Below are 23,143 nucleotides of genomic sequence, written 5' to 3'. Positions count from 1 at the left end.
TTTGAGGGGCTGTACCTGGTAAGAGGTTCTCAGGCCAAGTGAGGGTGCGGTTTCCAAAGGATTTCAGGACCCTTGTCTGTCTCTGGCTTCCTGTTTGGAAGTGCTATCTTCATTTATCACTGAGATCCACCATGATCTGATACAACAGATTTACAAAGACTTTGAAACAAAATTATTCACTATGTAAATATATTTGCTTCATTAAATCATCCTGCCTCAGGTAACTTGCTATAATAATGCAAAGCTAACAAAGGGATGAGCTCTCTATATAAAATGTTTTTATACATACATTCATATAATGAAAGTTTTTTATCATTGATTACAATTTATTCAATTTGTATTCTGGCTGTGGCCCCTCCCTCCTCTCCTCCAAGTCTCACCCTCCCTCCCTCTTCCTCTCCCATGCCCCTTTCCCAGTCCACATATATGAAGGTCCTCCTCCCCTTCTATCTAACCCTAGCCTGTCAGCTCTCATCAGGACTGCATTGTCTTCCTCTGTGGCCTGGCAAGGTTACACCCCCAGGCGGAGGTGATCAGAGAGCCAGCCACTGAGTTCATGTCAGAGAAAGTCCATGTTCCCCTTACTAAGGAACTCACTTGGAGACTGAGTCTGTGAGCTACATCTGAGCAGGGGATTTTAGTCCTCCCCGTGCACTGTCCTTGGTTGGGGTATGACAAAGTTTAATTTATAAATTAGCTACATTAAAAGATGAATGGTCATAGGTAATAACAAAATAAATAAATGTATGAATTATTTTTTTCATAATTTGTTGTATATTTTCAGAGGGCCATGGGTAGAATACCAAAGCTGTGGTAGGCAGTTGGAAGACAGGGGGACTCTGTCTCTATCAGCTGGTACAGGACCTCGTCGAACAGGTGGTGAAGAATCCAGCAAACCAAGAGCTGCTGCTGGACAAAATAAGTGTGTTTTATGCTCAGTTGAGGAGCCTGGCAAGGTTACACCTTAACTGTCAAGCCTTGGACTCTCCTAACTCAGACTCAATCCTTAGGCTTCCTCAGCACCCTCACCCTCACGCAAGGATGCAGCCGGTGCAGCAGTCTCCTGTTCATTCATTGGAGACACAGACTCTCCTTCAGCTTGTGCTGTGCAGCCTGGGGACAAACCGGAAATTTACAACCTTCGGATGCCTCACTCTTCTCCATCCACCAACGATCATGGCCTGTATCTCTCCTTCAAATCCCAGAGACTTATGTAACTAGATGTACAGTTAGACAGTTCAGTAGTAGGTATAGTATGATGTATGCCAATCAAGCCTGTTAGACCCCTACACACACACACACACAGTATATGATACATAGCCTTGCCTTGGTCGAATATTAAGCAGTTTTCTGTCAATGTTATATAAAGAAACAAGAGGCCTCCATGTAATTTGGATTTTGCCAGGTATCTAATTGCAATCTAATGTCCTGTTGTGAATCTCAGCCAGGAAGTCTATCTGCCAGTCCATTTGAGGACTTGGTTTGTTATCTCTAGTCCATGACAATTCTGGTTTTCTATTCCTTGTTCAGGGATGATAACAGTGTGATTTACACGTATAACTGACAAATGAGATCAATTAAAATGTCTAAAAGTGGCACCTGTCCCAGGATAGGGTTGCACTAAGAGGTTCTCGGAGCCTCATTTCCTGCTGCCCCTGAGGTTGGCGGGCGCTGCCTGGGTGTAGACCAACAATGGGGTACTGTTTCCTAATGGACACAGACTAAAAGCAAGCCTTAGCCTATGGCCTAGATGGATGATTATTTCCTTGGCTGGAAACAACAGGTGTATTTTTCACTCAATTGACACAAATGATTCTTACTTTCATAGCATCCATTAATAGAGCTTCTTGAATTGCCCAATTTGTTACAAATTTGCAATATCAGCTGCCTCTGTGGCTGAATTAACTAATGAAATAGAAACTATCTTTCATTTGTGTTCATCACAGAATGCTTTTGATCATTACTAGGCAAACTTGATACTTTTCAAAGATCTTAGGCTGTGGAGGAGAAAATGGTTATTTAAGAATAAAAACCGCTCTGGATAAAACACTGAGATTTTTATTTGTATTTTTTGTATAGAAATGTTGCAAATAAATGAATAGCACTGGTGTAAATTCATGTTGAAATAGTGTGTTAGTGGATGTGTGGACATTCTGAAACCTCAGGTATACTTTTCAGGACACTTGATTGCTATGGGGATGGTGAAAGTGCCTTGTGGAAAGCTTCTTTCACTCATGTACCCTTTTGCAGACAACATGGAGCATATAAGATGAAAACCTAGGCTCAAAACTCTATCTGTAAATTATGAATTGTGTTTATGAAGTAAACTGTTCTTATTGGAATCCTCAAAATGCCATTTTGAGGCATTCAGAAGATCTTCACCTTTAGTCCGAAGTGACATAAATTCCCAAATAAGAGGACATCCAAGACTGTGAGAGAGTTTACCTAGCAACATAGTTGTAATTCGCTATGTTAAATGCCAGGCTGCATTTATGTAAGTGGCTCACCCATGCCTACTCCTTGGGGAGTGCATGGTGAATGCCAGCACCCAGCTGTATGTCATAAGACAGTGATGCCATTTATCCACACAACCCATCACGGGGACACCCAACTTGTCAGTCTAGCAAAATCACAGCACAAAAGTTCTACATCTTTACTTTGTTATAAAAGTGTAATTAAAGCCACTCGTCCAGATAAGCGGGCAATAGACACGAGTGATTTCTTTGCTCTGAAGGCAGCCAAGCCCCCTCAGCTGTATGGGCTGCAGCTCAGCAGAAGCTGCTTAAAATTTGATTTTTGATGTGTTAATGTTCAACCAGTTTAGTACTTTCAAAAACAGTTTCACAGACTTGCCATTTAATCATCACCAACCTCCACATGCGGTCCTTATGCCATATCTTAGTCTGCAATAAAGAATAAACCACATCAGGAGGAGAGCTAATTATACCTTATCTCCTGCACCAGTTCTCCTCTGTGGTTCCAGGCTGGAGGACTCAAAATCCGAAATCAAGGCAACTCTAGTAACTCCTAGTACCAAATGTTATCAACAAAGAAAATGTTCATACATGTAAAAGATGGACGACTGGTGCCATTCACTAAAAAGACCCTAAAAAGAGGGTGATGAAAAGCTGGCTCAGTGTTTTAAAAGTGCTTGCTGCTCTTGTGGAGGGCCTGGGTTTAGTTCTCGGCACCTACAGAGCAGCTGCCTCCCTCCCCAGCGACACACACGTGACATGCATCTATGTAGACAAACACTCGTAAACATAAAAACAACCTTTCCTTCACAAAGGTAAAGGTACCTGTGAAAAACAAACCCCCTAGGAAATGGAATTTTCTGTAGTAGTCCCGTCTCTGTGAACTTTTAAGCATATTTGAATTCTCTCCCTAAAAATGTGCTGATGCTGCTGGAAGCTTCGAGAAACTTCTTAGTAAACACTGCACTGGATTCTGGGAAATACCATAGGTCAGTAGCTTAGAAGGAGCCTTGCTGAAGAAGACAGGCAGCTTTTTGTTACGGAGGGAGGCGTCTTTAGAGCTAGGCTTCGCACTGTTCCAGCTCGTTCCTGTTCACACTTGTGATTCGCTCAGGCAGCTTGGTATCATAAGCCCTGGCTCTACCCTTGCAAAGCAAGTCACATGGGTGTGCTTTGGGTTCATTTAAAGAGGGTTGTCATCAGCCTGTGGGACATGCCAACATCAACCACAATAAAAAATGTTCACGCCACTTTTGAAGATTTGGGAGAATTTTGCAGATGACCTTCATAGCTGCCAAAAGGCAAGACTTTGCTATACCTGTGCATGATGTCATGTGCTGAGTAAGGCACTGTTCTAAACTTAGGGTTCACAGCACGAGGGAGCCATTCAAACAGCTGGGAGGATTCCTGGTAAGCAAGGAAACATCTGACAAGAGGGCTTATGCATGGTCATGTATGATGTCACTGTTCTGAACGAAATCTTACGCCACCCAATTTATTGTAAGGGGCTAAGTGCCGGAGCCCGCCAGCAGAGTTGAACGGTACCTGAGTGGGGAGTGAGGATAAATCACACTACACACAGGATTGGCTTGAGAGGGCTGTCAGTCTGACTGAAGCAGTGCAGGTTTATTGCAGGGTTCATTATTTACAGGCAAAGCAAAAACAAGCCACATCAATACAAGAAGGAAAAGGTGTGGAAACACCTAACTTCTTTTCAAAAACTACTTCCCCAGGTGAAAAAGCAGCTTAACAAGCAGCTTTCACACCACAGTGTGAGTCCTAGTGATCCGACTCAGCTCGCCAAGCTTGGCCGCAGGTGTGCTTCTTTAGCAAGAGGCCATCTGCGTCCAGGTGCCGGAGGCTTCCGGGTTACCTGGAGCATCCGGGCCTGTCTCTCAGGCTGGCTTTGTCTGAGCTGTGTCCACGGCTCTCCACAGCTATGACTGTTGTGGTTTTTTGCTTTTTTGTTTGTATGTTTGCTTACTTGGTTTTCTGTTTGTTTTGTTTTGTTTTTACCTTGCCTCTCTAACTGGATACTGAACATTTGTGACTGGGACAATGGTTTATGATGGTGTTCCCAATAAAAACCTAAAAACCGTGCATTCTTCAGTAAACTGTTATAGAATGGAGAGGGGGGAGGAAGGGATGGGATGAGCAGCTAATTGATTAGGGCTGATTAGTAATTTAATAAAGTATTTCACGAAGGCTGAATTAGGAAGTGGGGATATCTCTGACATGGACTGTGTTGCCTGCTTTTTGATCACTTCCCCCTGATGGGACTTCCTTATAAGGCCGCAGGGATGAAGACAAACTCAGTCCTCATGTGAATAAATGAACTGGGGTGTCTGGGGAGGGAGACTCCCCTATTCTGAGAAATAGGGTAGAGAAGATGCAAGAGGGAGGGTGGACAGGGAGGGGAGGAGATGTCTGACCGAGATGTAAATTGGATTAATTAATAATAAAAAATCCAAATTAAAAAAAAACAAAACAAGAAAAGGGAAAGGGGTATTTTCAAAACAAACAAACAAACAAACAAAAAGCAGTAACTGCTATAAGTAGAAGTAAGCTTTTGTAATGAAAGTAAAATATATAATGTTGAAAATCAGGCCAAAAATTAGCAATATGACTGTGTATATTGAACACTGAGGAAGGATTGGGGGTTTAAAATGCAATGTGACAAAGTAAACTATTTAAAAGTATTAATTTCTTTAGAACATAAATATTAAGAATTGAGGTGTAGGAAAGACATTTACTCTGCTTTTTTTTTTGAGATTACTGTTCTAACAAGTGCGTTTAGAATAATTATTCCCATGTCAGGGTTTATTTGAATAACAGAAAACTATACTAGAAATTGTATTCTCTAGACATGTTAAGAGTCATATAAGTAATTCTATAAAATCACCTCCCGCCACACAATTTATCCTGTCTCGGCCATCCCCGTGCTTGTCAGGTACGCATTGTACTGAGCTCACCTGTCACACCCTAGACAGTCTCACTGTGATGGTTGCCACAAATTAGAATCACCCAAGTGAAGACCTCCTCCTGAAGAACTGGCCTGATTGACTTAATTGATGGGGAAAGCCTCACCTGTGTAGAGGAGTTTAAATCCAGCAACATGGCTGCCCTGGCAAGGGGTGAAGTCCAAAGACCTTGGTCTGTGTGATCCGGATGGAATGGGGACATGCCCCTAGAGTCCAGCTTTGTCCCCCTGGCTGGAATACAGACACAGCACACCTTTACTGCCTCTGGCCGGGCTATAGACACGCCTTTAATGCACACTGTTAATCCCAAACAATAATGTCTAGTTGAAGGACAGACAAAGTGAGGAATCAGAGAAAGATCTGACAGGATGAGTCAGAGATGGAATATGCCCAAGAAGGAGGTTACTTAAGAGTAGTGCAGAGAGAGTTAGTCAGGACAGACATACAATAGAGTTCATGCAGTCAGTACAGTTTGGCGAAGTTAGTACAGCTCTGTTGACTTTGGTGTAGGCAGTTTGGTGCAGTTTAGTTAGTGGAGTTCAAGAGCAGTTTTTGCAAGCAGAGAAATTCAGTGAGAAGCCTAGAGAAGCCAACTTGAATCTGTCAGCTTGGAGAAGAGTTTTGGGCCAGAACAACTAAGTTGAAGCAGCCAGCCAGAGTTCAGAAGGAACTGGAAAGGGTGAGTTTCTTCAGCAGTAAGTCTGAGAGACAGAAAACATTCTAAGCCTAGGTTAGCAGACAGAAGCTGGAAACTGGAGCCTTCAAAGTATGGGCTTGCAGAAGATTACACTGTATGGAGGCTCGAAGCTTCCAGGCCTAGGCTGAGGGATAGTTAGTTAGAAGGGATCTGAGCTCAGCCCAAGCCACTCATTTGCAAAGTTTGGGTATTTTCTTACCTTATCCCCTCATCTGATGAAATGAAGACAACACCCACACCCCCCAACATAGCAGCACCTTTAGGTAGCAGTCCAGAGCCAAATCCACGGCAGAAGCGAGGTTATCACCTTTGCCTCTTGAACATCTTCATCCGGGCTGCCGACACTTCTTCCTCTGAGCGTGGAGACAGCATTTTATATTCCTGCCACCGACTAGGGACCAGCGGCTCTTCAGGAGCCTCTAAAGTGGCCCCCTTGGTGCCAGGGTGGAGCTGCTGAGACAACCAGCTCTTTGGACAGAGCAGGTATCAGGTTGTTACCTTGCAGGGCAGGCTCCAGCCTAAGGGACCCACAATTACTAGCCCTCGGTCTCTCCTGTGGCACACCATGTCACTATTTTGCTACAAGCTGATAACACCCACCCACACACCCACACACACCCACACACACACACCCCTCCAAGCACAGGAGCCCAGCACTTAGAAACTTTCCTAGACATGAATTCATCCCATATCCCACATGCGGCCCTCTCATCCCAGAATAAAAACGTTCAGTGCCTGTCTATCAAAGGGAAAGTTTGAGGAGACACTGATTAATTTGCCTTTCCTTGTCAGTCCCTTGAAATCTCAGGCTTTGCTCATATTATCAGCACAAAGGGCACTAACAATAAATACTCCATAGTTGCCACATACCGAAAGAAAGTGATTTTCCCCCAAGTGGACTAGCAATTATGAGTCGACATCAGCTCATGATGAGCAGTAAAGGATTAAGATAATAATGATGTTCTAACCCGGGGTCTGTGTGGCCATCTTCAAGGCTAGTTAGAGCTCGGCACACAGGAAAACCACTTCCTCCTGTGAGCCCCTTTTGAATTCAGCTGATTAATGTTGTGTGTGTTCTGTTCAGATGCTGCGTCTAAAAGCATTGTTTACCTTCGCCTTGTAATCAGCATGCCTCGCAGCCCCCTATTACCCTCGATAGCAGTGCCTCTGCAATTTGGACCTGAAAGGAATGGGTCTGGAATGGCCTTCTGATGCTTCACGCTGCCCTGCGCTCCTGTTATCTCCGTCAGTAATTTGTTTTCAAGAACGGTGATTTACATTTCAGTTAGATTACACCTTTTAATGCATCTCTGAGGTAAAGTGGCTGCTGCGCAATCCCTGGGCTCCGTCACGTTTCAAAGAACGCATCTGAGCCACCGTGAAGAGGCCTCCAGCTAAAATCAAAACCCAAAGGGGGACAGCGCTTTCCACGACGACTGTTGGCAACCCCTCGTGTGCGGCGGGCAGGAGATGCAGAGCGCTGTCCATCTCGCTCCTGTTCTGAAGTGGTATGAAGCACTGTTCTGCCGCCGAGAAAGCAAGTGTCCAGAAACATCATCCGGGAGAGTCACGTGACAGTGAAGCCTCCCTGGCAGGCTGTCCTACGGCATCTGAGAAGGCGCAGCTTCTACGGGGAATGTACGCTGTAAGACCGGAAAGTTTGCACAGCAAAAGCAACACAAATTACTATGAATGCATATTAGCCTTATGAACATCTTTTAAATTACCTTTTAGGATTATCTATTTACTCTTATGGGTCTAGGATTATTTATTTTATGTATTTTGGTGTCTTCCTGAATGTATGTGTGTATGTGTGGGGTGTCCATGCAGTGCCTGTGGAGGCAAGAAGAGGGCCCTGGGGCCCCTGGAACTCGAGTTTCAGACACTTGTGAATGGCCATGTTGGTACTGGGTCATCTCAAAGAAAAGCAAGTGTTTCTAACCGCCCAGCTGCCTGCCAGTCCGCAACTGAGCACTGTCTTACTGTAAATGTTCAGAAAGTCCATCTTGATGTAAAATGATTAAAGCCTTAGCTAAAACATATAACCAACAGTGCTATAGAAGAAAGAATTTAAGAATCTAAGCTTAACATCTGACGGAAAAAACTTGCTAAATAACAAAGGAGTCAGGGCACTGCACAGTGTCTTACTGTGTGTGGAAAATGTGAAGAGAACAAAATAACTGAGAGCTGTAATCCATCATTAAGAAGGAAGAAGATCCGAATATTTGAAAATATAGAGGTTTCATAACAGATAGCACATTCACACACACACACACATCCACACACACACACATCCACATACATACCCACATACACACACACACACACACACACACACACACACACATACATACATGAAACCTCCAGGGAAATAGAAACTGGTTCCAGGAAGAACAAAGTTTTTTTGTTGTCAAATAAAGCATTTATGCTGTGTTCTTAGACATGAAAATATATTAAAGTATAAAACACATAACAATAAGACAACATTAAAGAGCAAAGAAATAAATGTTATCTGAGGACAAAGTTTAAAGGGAAAACTACTGTTTCTTAGCACAACGAAGGGGATAACATTTAAAATCCCGTCCATACCTCCATGTTGGGCCTGTTCACTTCACAATCTTGGTGAATTTTCTCCAACACACATGAGAAAATTGTATAATTCCCATTTTTAACCCATAGAAGGAGAACCACTTGACTAATGCTTCAAGCTAATAAGTACCAGATTTTGCTGATTCCCGAATTCTGACAGATTCCGTTCTGGCAGAGATAGTCTCCCAGGGAAGTCAAAGGGACGCAGCATGGTGGCAGCAGACACAAGAATGCCTTATGTCAGCGTATGTCACAGCAAGCAATGATGCAGCACGCAGAAGGGCAGGCCTCGTGCTCCAGAGCATGTCGTCAACTTAGCATGCGTTCAGCATTACTCGAGCTGCGAAGGAGGGAAAACAGCACCTAAGATGAAAGCAACTACCAACTGTGTCTGTCTTCCAGAGCTGGCAAGTCTTTGAGACGTGAGCTAAGCAGCAACGAGTCCACAGAATCTAGGGAGCCACTAATGTGTACAGTCTTAAAGGTTCCTAGAAAGAAAAACAAAATCAACGAACTTGGGAATATTGGGAAAGTTTTCTGTGAGTGTGAAAGATCTGGAAAAAGTCGACGGCGTGTCGTGACCTCCCATAGTGCTTTGCTCCATGCCCTCACGCGTGTCTGCGTAGCTGATGGGATTGGCTGCTGGAGCGAACAGTGAGCGCATGCATCGCACGAAGCGGGGACACTCTAGAACCAGCCTCGATGTGGGATGTGACGTCACGGAACAGAGTGTGATTTCGGGGAGGGAAGACTTTCACCAATCCTGTCTTTGCAGGACAGGCTCCTCAGATTCACACCAACCCAGTCTGTGACTAGTTTCACAGTGTCTACCAAGACACTGTCTTGCTGATCTGTGTGTAAGCTGAACCCAGATGTGGGTCTTTGTGGGGTCTAAAGATTGAAATCATGGCTCCTGGCAGTAGTCCCAGGACATGGTTAACCTTCATGCCTTTCCAGTTTCACTGTCTCAATCAGCAGGAAGACCTTTGAGGATGAAAATTCTATTTTGAATTTATTCAAATGTAAATTCTTTTGTATAAACAGCCAAACCCCTGAACATTGCATTTCATTAAATTTGTATTCAATTCATCCTGCCTTCTGATCTAACAGTGGTTAATTTTAAATAAAATAAAGGAAAAAAAAAAAAAGATTGGTGCCTTTCTGCCCTACAGGCCTTGCAGACTTATCCTGCCCATCTCTTGACTGATGGGTGAGCTGAGCCTTCTTCCTGCAGGTAGATCCGACCTTGTGTTTCTGGCAGTAAGCTGTCAGGGGTGTGTGAACCCTGTCTTCTCCTTTTACTCTCGAAGGAGAATCATCTAAAATGCATACGCCTTGCTGTGTTTGTGTGTTTTATCACCGTGCACAGACCTGTTATTCAGCAAGCTCTGCCAGGCCTTCTGAGCTGCATCCTTACTCTCAGGAAAGGGAAAGGCAGGACCCCAAACATGACATACAAGGTGCCAAGTGCCTGGGGGGATGCAGTCACGTGGCCAACTGCTCTCCTCTAGCTCTTTCATCTAAAAGGATGGGTTTGTACAATAGTGCCGGTGTCAATCACAGCTCAAACTGAACCCACAGGTTAAGAACAAGCATTGATGTGAAATTGAACAGGGAGGTGGGACAGGAAGGAGGATGACAACAATGACAATAATGATAAGGATATGGTCATAGAGTTGGACAAATCCTTTGAAGGTGTTTAAGTTTATTTCATGTGTGTCATATATGTTTCAGGAGAACTGCTTTTACGGGGTTGAAATTCTAAAAGTATGCCAGTCGGAGCATGAAGTAATCAGCATGTTCCTTTCCCATTCTTCTTTGAATAAACCTAGAACACATCCCTTTTGGCCGTGGCGAGGGCATCACAGCTCAGTCTTAGTGGTCACATGACGCAAAGTGCGGCAGCGCGGCTGCTCTTCCTTCTTGTCTCTCTCTCCTGAGTTGACGCTCAGCCCCGCTCCTCGCTTGGCTGGCATTTGCTCCTTTGACTTTCCCCATATTCCAGGGACGGTGTATGCTCCAAACACATAACATTATCAACTTCAAGGGCTGCAATTGATTGAATATTTTGACAAATATACCTCCCTAATCCCTGAAGCCATATGGACCTGCAGGATGCCATATGGAATAAAATACTCTGCTTTACAAAACGATCCAAAAGCATTTTTTTATTAGCGGTTATTTCCTTGAACTGAAAACTGATTGAATTTTGAATATTCCATCACTGAGGAAAGCAATCCTGTCGGCTGTATGTTCCCAGCAGCACCTCAGAGAGGGGAGTGCATCGCTAAGTAGAAGCAATGATAGGGGTCACCACGTTTTTCTTTTTAACGACAGGGGAAAGGCCATGTCAACATTTGTGTGTCCACCAAGACGACCTCTTCAAGAAAGCAGCAGAAAAGCATCAATTAGAAGTCTTGAAAGAGGGGGAAGAAGAGTATGTTCTGTGTAACAAGAAATCTAAGGCATGGAGGCATGGCAGTGAACGCTAGCTAAGTCAAACGCCCCGCAATGTCACCCAGAACCAACATTCTTTCTGGCTGTGACTGTCCACAGCCTGTTCTGGCTCAGTTTTCTTCATGTCTGCAAGATGATTACAAGGGCCTGGATGGAAGATATAAATCACAGCCTCGTGAGCCTGATCTATGATCTATCAGATCTGAATCAAAAGACACCCTTCACACCTCATCCTGTGCTCAGTCAGAAACTGAAGTTGAGTGAGAGAGGTGAGGGTCTGTTGGGGGCTGGAGGTGTCTGCTAAGCCCAAGCCATGGACATGGATAGAAACCTCAGAGCCACACTGGAAAACTCTTGGCAGAAGGAAAGGAAAAAAACAAATGGAAAGCCTCTCAGACTTAAAACAATCGAGGACTTCTTTAGGTTTAGTCGATTGACATGCCCAGATTAGCTTCAAAAACCCTGCCAAGTGCATTCTTTCACTTGGAGGAAAATGCAGTCCTATGGGCTATGGTAAGATTTGTTACTGAAATTGGAGGCCGCATTGGCCAAAACTATTTCCCTAAGTTGATCTCCAAACGCAAGTTCTATTTCTTTTATTTTCTTTTAATTTTCTGTTTGTGGGTGCTTTTCCTGCATATGTGTCCTTATACCATGTGAGTGCAGTGCCTGAGGAGGCCAGAAGAGGGCGTGGGGTCTTCCAGGAAAGAGACGGTTGTGAGATTCCATGAAGATAGTGGGAATCAGTACAAGTGCGTGTATCTGCTGCGGTACCTCTCAGCCCCGAAGACTTACTTAGTAAGTGTCCTACTGGAAACAAAGAGTGTGTGTCATTGGTTTGTTTGTTTTTTTTTCTAAATGGCTGTGGGACACCAATTATTCACTCATCTCTTACCACTATTCTGTTTGTGGTGTTGAAGGTTTTTGAGCACCTTCTATGAAGTGTTGAGGAGAATGGAGCATCCACTTGACGTGAGGAATGGGGGCTTGTTAGGCACTAGCCCACCATGGCCAACATCTTGGCCCCATGAGAAGCAATGGAATTCACCTCATGTGTGGACGTTCATTCATTGGTTCACAGCAAGACCTACACCATCTCCCTTTATCATGGCCTTGGAGTCCTTCATAGTTCTGTGCATGTGTGGTGGTAAATGGATCCAGAGGTAGGTGGGGGTTTTTGGTGGTTTGTGTGTGTGTGTGTGTGTGTGTGTGTGTCCCACTTTAAATAGTAGCAACTTGTTTATTTATTTTACATGGGAAATCCAAATTTCTTATTCTTGGCTATAGAGTGATCTCTGAGAATTTAAGTTTTGAAGACAAATTTATAACAAAAACATTGGAAAGCATTAGAGTTTAGGTTTTTTTTTTTTTTTTACATATAAAACCCCATTAAATTGCAACTCATAAAGTGTAAAGTAATGTTTTTTATTAATGTGTATACATGAGAAAAAACACTATAGTGTTTACAACTTTTGTCTGCTCTCAATTTCTCATTCACAATTCATTTTGATTCATCATACCCTACTATTTAAATTATTTTATCCCCTCAACACTCTATCAGAAATCCATAAATGAACATAATTAAGAAACATATTTTTAACCACTGGCTCCTGAAATATTCATTATTAACCTGCTGGCTGCTCTTGTCCCTTTTTTATATTTATATAATTAATTAAGCTTCTCTCTTCTAATACATACATTTCAAATAATTTATTAACATTCAGGTTTTGACTTGTCTATCCCTTCCTTCCACATTTAAAGGAAATGGTTTTCTTAATCAGAATCTCTCTCACCTTTTAATTTTCTAGTAGAGCTGAGATACTTGATAACAGAGAAGTCGGAACCTTTTTCCGGCTTGTGAGAATAGAGAGAGACAGCACATGCAGAACTGCCTTGAGGTGGGGAGCAATAATACCCACATAGCCATCGCATGACACAAATACATACAAAGTGGTGCAGTCTGTAGGCCACAGGTTTGCAGGCAGACGGGCTCCGATAAGACCCAAACATTCAGAAATTGCTGCTGTGAGTAATTTGCGTTCTAGCTTGGGCCAAGGAGGCACGCCCACTAGCATTTCATAGAGGATTTAATAGAAGTAAGTAAACAATTTAAGTTCTCGTTCTCTAGGCTGGTAAATTTTAGTTCAAAGCACATTCTGAAGTCTGGTCTGTCAGAAGGCGAGAGGGCCTTATTTGACGGATGACAAGCATGTAGGATCAGGACACTGGTGTAGACATGAGGCCACCAGGCCTCCAAAACTCCCTGTGAAGAGCAGTAGGGGCTGTGGGGAGACATTACACTGCTTTTAGTTCAGGGTAGCTGCGTTTAATATCCTGACCCAACTGGCATTCCTGCTTTACAATGAAAGGCAGCACAGAGAGCTGAGCGCCACTTTCTAAGGCTTCCCCAGACCTCATATCATCCTTTTACTCTCACTCATTGACAACTAAGACAAATTAAAATTGAATATGACCCCGGTGCTGCTAAGCTGCCACTGATTCCCTGGGGAGCAACTTCCCTATGTAGAAGTCTTATGTATAACTTATATGCATTTCTGTTTTGTTTGCATGTATGTCTGTGTGAAGGTTTCATAACCCCTGGAACTGGAGTTACAGGAAGGTGTGAGCTGCCATATGGGTGCTGGGAATTGAACCCAGGTCTTCTAGGAGAGAAGCCAGTGTTCTTAACCACTGACCCATCCCCTGTAGAAGTCTTTTATGAAGGTGTGCTGGTTTTGGGGGCTGTGCTGTTAAGATCATCCTTCAGAGAAAACAAGAAGCTTAGATATGTTCATTTAAAATCTCAGAGAAATAAAACCAGCCTGATCAAATAACTTGTTACTGTACCTATTGTGCCATAGATAGATAGATAGATAGATAGATAGATAGATAGATAGATAGATAGACAGTTTGATAAATAAATCCAAGCGAACAAATATCTTTGCATATGGCTGAGCTGCAGCTCACTGGTAGAGTACTTGCCTCACTTAAAAGAAATTTTAGGTTCTACAAGTATCTGGTTGTAGCTTCAGTTTTCATCTCTAATTCCAGCCAAATGTTCCAGCTGGGATAGGCAAACGAATAAAAATTAGAGATAATATCAAATACCGAAAAGTACAAGAAAGTATAGCAGATTGGTACAACATGAAATGGAGGGCATGTGTGCTTAGATTTGACTTTTGTTGTTGTTCGTTCATTCGTTTTTATAAAAAATCAGCTCCAGTCCTGTGGCCGGCCTTGGAGGAGGTGACAAAGCCATGTCATTAGAGCAAAATCATATGTATCAGAAAGGAGTAAGCCATTTGAATACCCAACAAAAGGTTTCTCCCCAAACCTCTTCCTGTTCAGAGTCTGAACAGGAAAAGAAGGCGGGATCCCTGCTGATGTCACAAAGCCTGTGTGGGTTTAAGGTGTGTGAGACGTGGAAGAGCCTGGCAGATGCCTCAGAGTGATGCTGAGTGGGGAGAGTGTTTCTGCATGCACACAGAGGATGGCTGACTAAACCAGGTATGGCGGCCATGCCTTTCACCACAGCACTCAAGAGCCAGAGGAAGGCAGGTCTCTGAGGGTCCTAGGCCAGTCTGGTCTACATAGTGAGTTCAAGGCCAGCAAGGGCTACCTAATGAAACTCTGTCTCAAACAAAAAAATAAAATAAAATAGGTAAGAAAATGTTGTTCTGGTTTTGCTGTGGCAAATAAGAGCTTAAGATGGAGTCATAACACTGTGAGTGGAGAGGACTGGAGAACCGCAGACTCAGGAGATGTTCTCAAGACGCATTTGAGCAGACCTGATGCGGAGTTGGTTGCAGAGAAATGCAGGATCCTGCAAGTCAGAGACCGTCGGAGGGCATTGGCCTGAGGGCCCATCAGACAAGGGAGACGTTAGTTGCTGTAGGGGAGGCTGAGAGACCAGTGACCAGGTGGTGGAGTGTGAATCTAGTGAGCTCTAGTGAGCTTTCTTTTGAAAGTGTAAGAATTGTGATGCAAGTTAGACATCAGAGTAGGGATTTCAACAAGCGAGTTCTACCTTTGATCCTGGTGGGGCAGAAGGCGTGAGGGATGGAAACGTGTACACAAGGAACTGTGGGACGTGAGGGAGGACGGCCCGGGACTGCACAACGGACAAGGGCGCCACAGCAAAGAGAAAGACAGCAGAGCTATGAAGGAGAAGAAGGGGAGAGCCACGCCACACAGTGGCGGAAGCTAAGAAGAAGGGGAGAGCGTGAGCCAAGGTGTGAATGAAGACCAATAGAAACAAACCAGAGAAGTGACCAGAGCTGTGGCAGACAGGCGTAACCAGCAGAGTACCATGCAAGGGCGCAATCAGGGAGATCCTCTTTGTTGGCATTTGAAGGAATCCCAGAGGACAGTTATTGAAAGCACGGAGCCTCTCTTCAAGGGAGAGGTTCGGTTTTTATTTAAAACTAGAAATTATGACAGATATGTTGGTGTGGGGTGGTTCTTCTGGACTCCTTCTCAAAGGAAGAAAACGGGACCCAGGATGGTCAGAAGAAGAAGCGCTACAGCGGGGACCAGATGTGACTGACATCTCTCCATGGGAGAAGCCGACTCTGCCGGCTCTCGGTCATGTGGATCTACAGAGGGGCCATTACTGCAGCTGAGAATGTTCTGGAGATGGATGGGTTCTGGGGACGAGTTCACAGCAGCTCAGAGATCTAACACACCGCTCACATGTCACACGTCACCGTGTCAACGAAGCAAGCCTGCTTTGTCGAGCGTGCTTATTCGTCACTGTTAGGGCACATGGAGCACAAGCATACACTGTTTACCCTGCCGAATAGTACATGGCCACAACTTATTTTTATTCTCTTATTAGCTCAGGCCTTTTAAAATGCATTTAGTTACATTGCTGAACTGTAGGTGCCTCCTGGTACACACTTGCACTAAACTCTGTGTGTCTGTGTCACAACTTTTGATAAAATTTCTATTATATCTTCAATTTTCTTTTTTACTTTGAAAACAGTTTTTTTTTTTTTTTCTGTGTATCCTGGCTATCCTGGGACTTGCTTTGTGACCAGACTGGTCCCAAGTTTAGAGATCACCTGCCTCTACCTCCTGAGTGCTTGGATTAAAGACGTGAGCCACCACTGCCAGGCAATTCTGTTACATCTTATCTGTCCTAAAATTTGAGACAATAGTTTCGTTAAGTGCCTAAATGTTGATATTATTATAGGTGTGCAAATCCAATGATGGGCAAAACGTCAACTTTCTTCGTTCTTAATCTGAATAATGGGTCTCAAAGTCAATCTGAAATGAAAGTGTTGGTAACAGATGTTATCTAGGCTGGGAAGCCTGGATGGGTATCCTTGTCAGTCCACAGGCCGAGGTCAACGTGACTTCATGTGACTTAAAAATGGTGAACATTTTAGGAAACCAGGCCTACTAGCAAGTATGCAAGTGACTAGGTGTCTAAACTCTTATGGAATTACCAGACTAAGGCTTTTCCTCAGTGCTTTCTGGCTTACAAGGTGAACAATTTGCTGGATCATGCAATGATACCTCACTTTGACAGAGAGCCCTGCCATGAGGCCATTCAATTGTGGACCAAACCTTCCAAACCATAAAAGCAAGTAATTTTTGTAAGTTAATGACATCAGGCATATTACTATGGAGATTCATATATTAAACTCTTTACTGATTAACTCAGAGTCACGAATAACATACTGTGTCACATGGAGAAAAGAAAGGAAAGTATTTCTCCTTGGAGTCATTTAATCAAGAGTCCAGATGTCAATTCTCTGCTTCGTGTTCCTCGTGTCTGTGTCTTCAGTCCTCTGTTGTATGATCTGAATCTTACCTGTGTGAAGGCTGCTTTGTGAATCTCTTCTGTTTCTGTCCCCAACAAAAGGCTTTGATCTGTGTTTATCGAACAGAAAGCATCCCAAGGGAAGGAATGAGAGTTTGGCAAGGGATGAAGCCACTATTTCCAACTGATCCCAACTGACCCACACAACCAACAGTATCACATACTATTGCTTATCACTCAGTATCCAAATGCTGCGTTCAATATTCATGGTGGCTATTCATTTTAGAAGCCTGCTTTCAACGTCTGCATTTGCTGTTTTCAGCAAATGATACAAATTCTTTGCTCTGGGTTGGGGACCTGGAGGGGTCTGTGATTTAAGATTACAGCTGTGGTTAGTTTAGGTTGGAAAGGTTGGTTGCATGGCAAAGCCAAGACAACTAAGGTTGATTGGTTACGTTCATCTCTTAAAAACAGGTTGGCCGAAACTTTCCACTCCTTGGCGGTTCTCCTGCACGGAGGTAGCCATAGCACCCAGCAGGAATGGCTTTACCCTCAAGCCCCTCATCCATTGGCAGCAGTGAGCCAGCGCACACTCGGTTCCTGCAGCTGGTACGTGAGATCCACAGGTGCAAATCCAGGCAGGCAAAGCACTGGACGTTGCCCCTCATCCCAGGCCCACCGGGCCCACAGAGAGGTGCCCCAGTTATGCCATACCAAGCTCTGAGCTGACAGGGGCATAATCCTGGAAGAACTCTGGGTGCTCCGGGTGGCTGGTATCCACAAGGAAATGGGTCATGGCTTGAGAGCATCTCTGTGGCCCCAAGGAGGAGAAAGGAATCCACCGAGTCGCTACAGGCCAATGTGCAGCACCCAAAGGAGTACTGCCCCAAGCTCACACTTTTCCCCACGCAGCCCTCTGCTCCAAAGAAAGAAGATAGGACTGATGAAGAGTAACTCACCCACCCAGCTAACAGGACCTGTGATGCCCATCCGGAATGTCTACAAAGAGGAGAAAGCCAGAGTAGTCACAAAAGAAGAGAAGAACTTCAAGGCTTTCACCAGTCTTCACATGGCCTGGTCCAATGCCCAGCTCTGGCATCTGAGCAAAAAAGGAGAAGGAAGCTGCAGAGGAAGATGTTGAAAGGAAAAAGTAACACGCTGTTGGAATGTTGCAATAAATTTTCCATTAAGCAAAAAAAAAAAAAAAAAAAAAAAAAAAGCATGTTGGTCGAACAGGCTGAGTAGGCAGTAGGACAGTAGGACAGCAATCTTCCAACTGAAGAGTCACCTCAAGGTGTATTATTAACCCTGGCTGTGAGGGCCAGTCTCTTGGGATGTAAGAGAGTTGAATAGCACAGGCCTCATTCAACAAACCTCTTAAGAATGTGCCAGGAAGATATTGGCCCACACTTTCTCATCCCAGCTAAGGCAACAGGGGTCCTCTAGGCTCCCCATGCCTTGCAGGGAGGCTCACAAAATACAGTGAACCTCAGTGCTGATGAAGTTGTGTCTCTACAGGGATGTGACGGTAAGATTTGCTGGGACCCAGAGAAACTTATGTAGCAAAACTCTGAAAAAATACTTTCAAGTAGTAACTCAACTCCTAAATGGAAGGGTTTACTTTCTGCTGATAGCTGTTGTGTTTCCTTGGCTTCTGTAAAGGATTCTACACAAATGAAGAAACATTTCTAGCTGTAACCAGGGATCCAGGATGGTGTGTTTTTATTATCTTGGTGTGGAGGATGTTGTCGTCAGTTTCTGAACAGCACAGACCAGTGCCCTAGACAAACAGGAAGGCAGGGAAAGCGGAAACTATAACTATTGATGATGAACCTGGTCGCCAGTTCCCAGTAATCCCCAAAGCCCTAACGATAGCAACTGTAACACAAAGCCAGAGCATGAAGAGAAGTTTGTTGCTGCGATCACTGGTATAGATCCAAGAGGACGTCACAAAAGTCATTAGGATAGTAAAGGAAGAAGAGATTGCAGCTGCTGTTCACCGGGGCCCATCCAGCCCTCGGTGAGGCAGAGCGCACACTGTGTGCCTCCGAGTGACACAGGCCTCTGTGCGGGCACAGGCTTGAGCTGCTGTCTGAGCTGGTGTGTTAGCACACACAGGGTCTTTTTCCCACAATGTGTTAGTCAATCATTCCCAAACACAACTTTTAACAAATAAGACTCAGACTAAAATCAAAACTATTTTATAAAACACATTTTTACACTTTAATTCTTTCATAGATACACTCATATTTCATAAACATGTTCAGATTTCATAGATATAATCAAATATGGTCCCCCTAAACACCCACCACCCATAATCTTTTTCATAAACCCTTAGATCGCTGCAAGATCCTGGAACTAAAGAAGAAATATCTGGAGCCTGGGGAATGGTGTTGCTGCCACTGGCATTTTGGACAGAGTGATGGGAGGAAGGGAGATGGCCCTGAGCCCCAATATTCAGACTGTGAAAGAGTATGGGAGATAGTTTGTGTGTTAAATATTCATAAGATTCAAGTTCCTTTTAATTTGCATGAAGCAAAACTAAACGGGATGGCACTGGTCATTACGTTATCTGCCCAAATTCCTCTTTTACACATCAGACTTAATAGTACATAAGATTTAAGATTTTTTAAAGATTACCAAAACAAAACAAAACAAAAGCCAAAAATCCTCAGTACCTTTATACTCCATAGGTGGGACATTTTAAAATTCAGAAATGCATTCTGGACTGCTTCATATATTAAATCCATTCACAGGTTATTTTTAGTACTATATCTGTTCAGCATTTATCTCCTTTCTCCACATAAACATACAAAGGGAGCTAAAGTGTAGCGTGTAAGTTCATCTCCAGGCCCCTTCTTCACTTGGGGGGGCCTGCTGTCAGGTAATTAAGCAGCTCTGAGCAAGCGAGTTCTTCAGCAGTTGATCCTATTTGCGCATTTAGACTTAGAATTTGGCCACATACTCTGTGGGCGACTTTTCTATTTCTGTTGCATTAATTTAATAATGCCATTGCTTGAAACAGCCCTGATGTAGAAAAATGTCAATGATTTTCAAAAATGTCACTTCCCCTATGTAGAAAGAGTGACATTTTGTTTTTCTTTGAAAATATATAAAGATTTTGTATTGAAATATTTTATAGAAATACAACTAGAAATCTGGACATTCCTCCATAGGTAGAAATGACTGGTCTTCAAATGGGCATATGTTCCTACCTAAAACTGGGCAGAAATACGTTGTGTTCTGAAGACTTTTGGTGGGGTTGTTCTGATGTTTGTAATGAAGGAGGAATAAAGCCTTTGTAGAAGAAAAGTTATCTACAGAACTTTCTCTCTTTTTTTTTTTTTCCGTAAAACACAAAAGCTTAGGAATACTGAAGGAAAATAAAGCTTCTAATTCCTAAAGGAAGAGCATGTGTTGCACTCCAACCAACAAAGCACTGTGCTGTTTCCCACTGAACCCTGGCATTTAAGAGATGACTAGTCGAGGGATGGGGCTACAGCCAGGACACAAAATGAATAAACTATGATAAGTAATACAAATAAATAAAAAATTTAAAAAGAGATGATTGATAATGAACTTAACATTTCTCTCTCTACAAAAATGTGTGAGAGCCAAACAAGTAAGAGCCCAGGTCAAAACCAGCCCTTGTCAAACCAGATCCTACTCACAGATCTCAGAAGTAACAAATCAAACCAGATCTAACTCTTGCTGCCTAGCGCGGCTCCATTTAAATCACAAGAGGCATGAACCTTGCAGTGAACTAGTTACACAGACTCTAAGGTAAGTTTTCATTTATACTGACATTTTCAGATCCCCTCTCCCTCAAACTAACGCACAGGAAGGAAGGATGGACTGCTACCACATCCAAGGGAGGATGAAAAGAGCAAAAAAGAGGGTAAAACATTCTCATCCCAATATTTACTGAGAATAGTGCAGCATCGCATTTGGTCTTTTCCACTACCCTGTGAGAAGCATCGTTCTGTGGGGTCCATTGAACCAGGGTTCATACAGGAAATCCGTGTCTGCAGGCCCCAGCAAGTCCTGAGGCCTGGCGTGGGTTTGAAGTCCAGGTCTGTTAACTAAGAGTTTTAGTTAGGATTTTGTCATGAGAAGAGGACAAGACACCCATCTCTGTGCCCAATGCTAGGAACTTGCACACGGCATCTCATTTCACCCCACCCTACCCCATCCCAGCCTTTTTCTACATGTGATTGGAAATGAAAATGTTATAATGAAGAGCTGGAGAGACAGTCACACAGTTCAAAAAGAACACTGGCTGCTCTCCCCGAGCTTTGATTCCCAGCACCCTCAAGAGAGCTAAGATAGCTCATACCAGGAGATCTAGGGTCCACATCTGGTCTCCTTGGGCATCAGGCGCATAACTTGATACACAGACAAAAGGATCATATACAGAAAGCAAACAAGCAAAAAAAAAAAAAAAAAGCAATATAGGACAAATAAAAATTAAGTTTATGTTGAAAGACAGGCACCTGAGATCCCAGCTACATGGAAAGCGGGGGAGGAGAGTGTTATCTGAGCCTCGCCCAGGAGTTCAAGGCCCAGACAGCACTGAAGGATCCTTTCTAATGAGGGACAGGAGAAAACAAGAGAGAAACAGTCAGAGAGACGTAGAGAGGCAGCAAAGCAAGAGACCGAGAAAAAATTTCCGGTGGGTTGCTAACTGTGCCCAAGTGCAATGCGAAGCATTTTCTGCCGAGGAACCACAGTCCGGACAAAAGGACAAGGCCGGCCTGGAGGCGCCGGGCCGAATGCAGAAGCCCCAACCCCAGCCGGGAAAACACTGTTTCTACCGTATTTGGGACACTCGCTCAACATTCTCACTTAATACTGAGGGGACAGGACCATCCCAGCAGGCATGAAGATCTGGGCATTCATCACCCCCGCAGGCATGAAGATCTGGGCATTCATCACCCCCGCAGGCATGAAGATCTGGGCATTCATCACCCCCGCAGGCATGGAGATCTGGGCATTCATTACCCCCGCAGGCATGAAGATCTGGGGAGCGTTCAGACGTGTGGGCTCAAAAGAAAGACATTCAGGTGACAAAATTCGACAAAGTTTGACATGGGCCCTTCTGCCCATCAGAAGCATTAAAATATGTACTTGTGATTTCCTTTTCTTTTCTTTTCTTTTCTTTTCTTTTCTTTTCTTTTTGACAAAAGTATTTTCTACTAATAAGCTAAGTTAGGATTAATTTAGGAAGCAGCAACAGAGATTTCAGAATAACACGTTTTTAATGTAGAAGGTAAGACTGTAAACATGGCATTCTTTACTGTAGCCAGTTTGCTGAGAATGCACGTCGTAGCACCGTTACAGCATGAACTTGAACTACAGAGGCCGGCCTGCTCCTTTCCAAACACCATGATCTGCTGATCCCAGATGTCTGGCTGCATTTGGCTCCTCAGTAACGAGAAACCAGGAAGAATGGGCTAGCCAGGAGCTCACCTCTCACCAGGACAATAAGCCCGTGGGAGAGTGGGTATTGAGGGGCGTACTGTCTTTTATGCCATCACAGAACAAAAGCATGGGATAGCAGAGTGTTTAAAGTCCCATCCAGAGAAATGGCAGAAAGGAGAAGGTAGACGAAAGGGTGGGGGAGGGTGGTTGTTCTGCAAAATGTTTAATATCTCCCTTCAGACAGGAAAGCTCTGCCTGTCTGCCCACCCACCGGCTGCCCATCCTTTCCCACCTTTCCACTCACATGACTTTCTTGAGTCTTAATTAATTATACTGGCCTCACATGTTCTAACATGTCCACAGCCAATGGGAAGGAGATTAAGGGAACTGAATGAATTCAGGATCCCACTGGGACACGGCCAAAGTCTGCTCCCCTTCACTGAAAACAATGTTATCAATGAGAGCTAAGGTCCATTTCCACAGTGGGGCAGGGCTGGAGAGGCCAAGTGGCTGCTGGGTAGCCGTGGAGTGTCCGCAGAGGGTATATCAAAGGCTAGGAACACACAGAAGACAACTGATCAAAAAAATGTACCAAGACTGCCACTGCAGCTGTCCCTCTCAATTACGGGATCTGCTGGGCCAACGTGATTCAGACAGCTGAGGAGAAACACGCGGTGGGCTTCCTGCACTGATTGGGGATGATTAGGGTGAGCACACATTGTTGGTACTTCAGGAAGAAGAGAAGTTTATTCAGGGT

At 44.0% G+C, this 23,143-nt stretch overlaps 1 pseudogene; it reads left to right on the top strand.

Annotated features, from left to right (window-relative positions):
• Positions 1–8,950: 8,950 nt before the first annotated feature.
• LOC110560581 (large ribosomal subunit protein eL13-like) lies at positions 8,951–18,119 on the top strand (annotated as a pseudogene).
• Positions 18,120–23,143: the final 5,024 nt, after the last annotated feature.

Source organism: Meriones unguiculatus, chromosome 16 (assembly GCF_030254825.1).
Source record: "Meriones unguiculatus strain TT.TT164.6M chromosome 16, Bangor_MerUng_6.1, whole genome shotgun sequence".
NCBI classification, from domain to species: Eukaryota; Metazoa; Chordata; class Mammalia; order Rodentia; family Muridae; genus Meriones; species Meriones unguiculatus.
This window is presented reverse-complemented; position numbering and strand designations above follow the sequence as displayed.